This window comes from Triturus cristatus, chromosome 4_2 (assembly GCF_964204655.1).
Source record: "Triturus cristatus chromosome 4_2, aTriCri1.1, whole genome shotgun sequence".
Taxonomy (NCBI): Eukaryota; Metazoa; Chordata; class Amphibia; order Caudata; family Salamandridae; genus Triturus; species Triturus cristatus.
In genome coordinates, this window is record NC_140586.1 from 457974329 (window position 1) to 457980907 (window position 6579).

Here is a 6579-nt window from a genome sequence, read left to right on the forward strand (position 1 = left end):
ATTAGTCAAAAAATCTTTGCATGTGTATTCTTATATTGTTTTCAGAGCTGGGTGGAGGCACATAAAGTCCTCAGCCCGTTTCAAGCAGGGTTTAGAGGAAAAATGTCCACTGTAGACCATTTTTTCAGGCTACAACTATTATACTGGAAGACTGTGTATATAGAGGGTGGCAGCCTCTATTTAATTTTTGTAGACCTGAAATCTGCATTCGATCTGGTCCCAAGAGAAAAGTTGGTGAGCAGTCTATATATCGACTTTTTAATATCGAGGGACATAAATATCGAGTCAAAAATATCGAATGTCCAAAATATCGAAATAGCTAATATCGATGTGAAAAATATCGTTTTTTTTTTTTACTTATATGTCGATGTAAGTAATATCGTTCGTAATAATATCGACATGTGAAAATATCGTTATTGTGTAATATGAGAAATATTTATATTGTTTTAGGGGCGGGATGTTGGGTTATAGGGGATAAGGGTGGGGAGTGTTTTAAAAAAGTTAATTTATTTTTGTAATATATTGTAAAATTTAATTATTAAATTTAATTTAAAATGTGAAATGTATATTTAATTTTAGGAGCGGGATGTTGGTTTATAGGGGATAAGGGTGGGAAGTGTTTTAAAATTTTTTATATATTTGTAAATTTTTTAAAATAATTTTCTAGAAATTCTAAATTAAATTTAGAATTTTATAAAAAAAATTAGGAGCGGGATGTTGGTTTATAGGGGATAAGGTTGGGAAGTGTTTTAAAAATGTTTATATATTATTTAATTAAAAAAAAAAAAGAAAATTTGAAATTGTAATTTAAAATTTGCATTTTAAATAACATTTTAGGAGCGGGATGTTGGTTTATAGGGGATAAGGGTGGGAAGTTTTTTAAAAATTTGTATATATTATTTAATTTAAAAAAAAAAAAAAATTTGAAATTGTAAATTAAAATTTGCATTTTAAATAAAATTTTAGGAGCGGGATGTTGGTTTATAGGGGATAAGGGTGGGAAGTGTTTTAAAGATGTTTATATATTATTTAATTTTAAAATAAAAAAAAATTTAGAAATTGTAAATTAACATTTGCATTTTAAATAAAATTTAAGGAGCGGGATGTTGGTTTATAGGGGATAAGGGTGGGAAGTTTATAAATATTTGTTAATTTTTTATTAAAAATATTTATAAATAGGAAATAAATTTTCGATTTTTACAAATATATTTCGGAGTGGGATGTTGGTTGATAGGGGATAAGGGTGGGAAGTGTTGTAAAAATGTTTATATATCTGTTAATTTTTTAACAAATTAATTTAGAATTTTTTTTTTTTTTTAAGAATGTTACAAATAATTTTAGGAGCGGAATGTTGGGTTATAGGGGATAAGGGTGGGAAGTTAATTTAACATGTTTATATATTGTTACTTTAAAAAATATTAATATTTAGAAAATTTACATTTATTTTTAAATTTAACTAATCCCATAATTAAATATAGATTTCAGTCAGAGTATTAAATTAATTAAGTTCACTGTCCAGCAATTATTTTAATTTAATATAGAATGGAGTGGGAATAGTAAATTAATTTAGTTCAGTGTCCAGCACCTACCCTAATTTAATATAGGTTGGAGTGAGAATAGTAAATTAATTAAGTTCATTGTCCAGCACTTATCTTAATTAAATATAGAGTGGAGTGGGAATAGTAAATTAATTAAGTTCATTGTCCAGCACCTACTGTAATTTAATATAGTTTGGATTGAGAATAGTAAATTAATAAGTTCAGTGTCCAGCACTTATCTTAATTAAATATAGATTGGAGTGGGAATAGTAAATGAATTCAGTTCAGTGTCCAGCACATACTCTAATTAAATATAGGTTGGAGTGAGAATAGTAAATTAATTAAGTTCACTGTCCAGCACTTATTTTAATTTAATATAGACTGAAGTGGGAATAGTAAATTAATTTAGTTCAGTGTCCAGCATCTACCCTAATTTAATATAGGTTGGAGTGAGAATAGTAAATTAATTAAGTTCAGTGTCCAGCACTTATCTTAATTAAATATAGAGTGGAGTGGGAATAGTAAATTAATTTAGTTCAGTGTCCAGCACCTACCCTAATTAAATATAGGTTGGAGTGAGAATAGTAAATTAATTAAGTTCAGTATGTAGTGGGAGTAGTATGTTAATTAAGTTTGGTAAATAGCAAATATTAGAATTAATTATAGAGTTGAATAAGAATAGTTAAATTTATTGGATTTAATTGACAAAAAATCTGTAGATTTTAGTTTGGGTTGGATAAAACATAGAAGTTATATCAGAATGCAAATTCCAAATTATTTTTAAATTAAATAGTAGATAGGAAAATAATATTTATTTTATAGTTGTTGGAATGTATATTCATTCGAGAGAAAATTTTGTTTATTATTACGCATATTTTAATAATTACATCATTGCAATAAACATGTCTGATATATACCATACGAACTGTCTTTTACCTAGATTGAACTCTGGGTCCTGCCGATTTCGTCATACTACCCCCCGTTTTGACGTGTAAATATTTCTTATTGTTGAAACTCGCCTTGAAAATCCCATGTTTGTGCGAAATGCATTGGCTGCGGATCTGGTCTCACTAAATCTTGGAATAAAGGAATTCAAGCAAATACTCAACTACTGTGTGGATTCGAAACACAAAAGTTTATTTTGACATTAATTTACATTTCTTCCAATATGTTGCCTCTCATACTTGTGGATAATTGTTGTCTTGGTGGTCATTTGAGCAGCTGACCATTTGAGGTGGGCAATATTATCGTTACTGATAAAGTGAAAAGTCCAGGCTGAGCATTCACCTAAAACCGTGCTGCTTTAATTTTCAAACTTCCTATGTTTGTTTGGTTCTTTTATTTTGTAACCGCTCGCTGTTGTTTTGGGTTATTTTGGTCGAATCCAGGTCGCGGTTCGGAGCTGTTTCGCGTTTGAGAAGGTAAGAGTTATTTGCTTTATTATTAAATAGTTTTAAGTGTTTTGTGGAAGTAGTTATGTTGTAATAAGTGTGTATTGATTGATGTTTTAGAAGTTAGGTTGTTAGTAATAGTTTTTATACGGTTTTATAATTAACCTTGTGTTCCGTGTTTGTGGCTTTGTTAGTGTTTTGGTATTTCGGTGTGTTAAAGTTTTATAGTGTTTGAATAACGTTTGTAGTGAGGTTTGTACGTGCGTTTTGTGTGTTTGTGGGTGGGTGGGAATGTTTGTTTCTGTTTTGTAGGTTTTACGGAGAAGATATTTTCGTCGGTTTCAAACACCTTATTTTTTTAAAGGAAGTGTGTATTAGTTGTGTTTACTAATGTTTATTTAACACTTCCTTTATTGTTCGGGTTTCCAGGAGCGGTTATTTACCTTTTTTATATTTTTCGGGATTTTTATGGTTAATGGATAGTCATTTTTTGGATAACTATGGATTTTGAACTCCCTGGATTTATTTGGAAGGAATGTTATTATCCCATTGGAGATACTACACAGGTAAGTTCATTTAAATATTTTTATTGTTGGTGGCGAAACCTTATATATTTAATATTGTTGTTGTGTACTTGGTTTGTTTAATTATGTTGTCTAAATATATGTCCATATAATTCATGTATATATTTTAGACCACATAATTAAATTTGTGATATAATAAAGTGGATTATTTATGTTGTGATAGTTGTTTTAGTAGAATTGTGGGTTAATATTTAGAAAAGGGTTTAGAAGAGAGTTTGAGCTATTATATTTAAGTACTCAAGTCCTCTTGTGGATGGGTATAGCTGTACCTGTTGTTGTAGGTAATTATACATTTGAGTAGTTTGTCTAGACTGTTTTGGTTTTAATTGTAGGAGAGATTGTTGCATTCTTAATTCTTGGAAACTTTGTTCCTTTTGTATGGCAATTAGTAGTTTTTGTAGTGTTGGAGTTGTTCTCCCAGTAGAAGTTAGGAATGCATTATGCCAGCCCTCGACGGCGTTGTTAGTTTTGGCTTGTTGGTTGAGTGTACTTACATATACATTCCACCAAGGTATTTGGAACTTGGGCTGACGTCTATGGCCTGATCTGTGCAGTCTCCCCACCCAGGTATCCTCAAAATAATCTAACAGGGGAGATAACTTTACTTCATTTTGTTTGTAGAATGGACTTTCTAATAAAAGATTGTAATGTTCTGCAACATCTGTGGTTGGTACATAAGCTAGGGCTGTTAGAAGTTTTATTTGATGTGCAAAACTTATGTTAGTGGCGTATTCTACACTTAGTGAAGATTTTTGTAAATGTCTCCATATACATTGGTTAAGATGGAAGTAACATCCTTGGATAGCTGTATGGGGGTACAGTTTTAGAATGGAATTTATCATGGCTTGCTCAAAGTCTATGATAATTGTTTGAGGGTAAAAATCATTAGATTCTTGTTTTACTTTTCCTAGCATTTCATTATATGTTGTGTTTTGTTTGTTAGGTAATAGTGCATAAATTAAAGGTATGGAAGTGTTGTGATATTGACCGTGTATTGTGTAAAGCTGATAGAATGGTTTTGGGCATATTGTAAAGGTGCCATCCATCATCCATGTTTGGCATTGTTGCAGTTTAGTTATATTGTTTGCTGTAGCTAACATTATGATTCTTTTTTCTGGGCTTTTGTTATCAAAAAAAATAAAAGGTTCATTATTGTGGGTGATACTTAATTCTGGTGGAATGATGATCTCTTGAAAAGTTTTAGGGGATGGTATAGTTGTCGTGGTTGCTTTTTTGGTCCTAGCAATAGTTCTTTTTATAGAAGCAATTGATGGTAATTGGCCTCTTGCTTCTTTGGGCACTCTAGGTAATAGTTCTTTTAGGATTACACTTGTAGCAGTTTGTGAACCTGTGCTTAATTCTTTGATATTTTCAAGAGTTGATCTGACTTCTATTTCAGAGAGATTGGGTGGATGGTTATGCTCTCTTGTATATAGTACAGTTGTTTCTCTTGTTGTTGCTCGGCCGTAGCATTTGTTAGAATAATATTTAGTACACTTCCAGTTCACTTTTCGGTCCGTCTGCTTTTCTTGGGTGTATGTGTAACCCATGTAACACAATAGGAATTTTCCTTTCTGCGAAGTTATAAATTGGGCTTCTTCTGTCATCGTGATGTGTTACAATTCTGGAAAAAATGTATATGAAAATATATGCTATAGTACTTTATATCTTTATATGAAATTAGCAAAAAAGCATTTTTTTTATATATACTTACCAAGTCTTTTTTGTTGTATTTGAATGAAGATGTTGTTTGTCGCAAAAATGTTGTTTAGTTGATTTAGTCTCTGAAAGTTAAAGAACATTTATTGTTGTGGTTGGTTTAGTTTTTTAAGTGGGGTGGTATTGCTGTTTGGTATAGACTATATTTTTATTGAAGAAACTTATTTTATTGTTTTACAAATTAACAATTCAAAAAACATTCCCCCACCTTCATCTGTCCCGGAAGTAGCACACATTTATCATCAAGACCAATTATTCAGGAGAATGAACAACCTTTCCACCCAGTTCTCTACCCCCCCCCTCCCCCACCACATGTCAATGTACCCCCATCTCCTACCCCTCTTACTATGTGCCCCTCCTGCCTAATAAATAAGATGCAGTAGCCTAACCTCTCACTAAGCAAACAGAGCCTACCCTCATGCCCAGTGGTATAGACTATAGGTGTTAATTTATACAGGTTTTTTAAAATTTAAAAAAGAGAACATGGATTTGTTTAGGGGTTTAGGATGTTTTGGGGTTTGAGTAGGATTTAATTAATATTTTATAAAGTATTTTGATAGTATACTTACTTTTTAGTGAGTCTTTTCTGGCAATCTTCAATATTTTCTTTAGCTGTTTGGAGTAATATCTGTAGTGGAAACATAAAGAGATGGAATATATAAGTTAGTTATTTATTTGAGTAAAGATAAATTAGTGTTTTAGTTTAATTTGGCAGTTTAGTTAGAAAAGAATATTTACTTACGTTTTTAGAATAGTAATAGGATGTAGGTTTCTTCTGTTTAGTAGAGCTTCTTCTTCGTTCAATGCTTTGGTTTAAGGCACCGTGGAACACTTGTTTTAATTGGTTTATATAGTGGTTTCAAATTGTTTCTTGAATGTTATTGGTTGTTTTCTGTATGTGGCCTTTCTATTGGATGGTTTGAATTTTTTTTAGTTAATTGGTTTCCTTTTATGGAAAATGCTAAGTAAGAGTATATTTAGTTTTAAAGGAGGAGAGTTTTAAATTATTATATATAAAAAGATTGTTTATAATGTGTACTAATTTTATTTAAATGTGTTCGAAATGCCAATGTGATAATTATTTTAGGTTTTTTTTTATTATGTTGTTAAATATAGAGATCGCTATAAATGTTATGTTTATGTTTAAGTAGAATCTCATTTGAAAATGTATGTTTTGGTAAAATATTGTCTTTATGTTGTTGAAAGTATTGGTTTTATTAGTATTAGAATTGTCGATATATTTAAAAAAACGATATTATTGATGTCTATATTTTGGTTATCGATATTTGTGACATGTGTCATATTTATTAACTTATGTCGATATTTAGTATTTCGATATTAATGTGT

The 6579-nt window shown here is 30.3% G+C and overlaps 1 long non-coding RNA gene across 1 annotated transcript; it reads right to left on the minus strand.

Annotated features, from left to right (window-relative positions):
* Positions 1-4680: 4680 nt before the first annotated feature.
* Positions 4681-5862, minus strand: LOC146834556 (uncharacterized). The gene is made up of 3 exons (XR_014960308.1): positions 5802-5862; positions 5228-5297; positions 4681-5137 (listed from the first exon to the last, which is right to left on the minus strand). It is a non-coding gene; the product is annotated as an uncharacterized LOC146834556 (long non-coding RNA).
* Between the last annotated feature and the right edge of the window lie 717 nt (positions 5863-6579).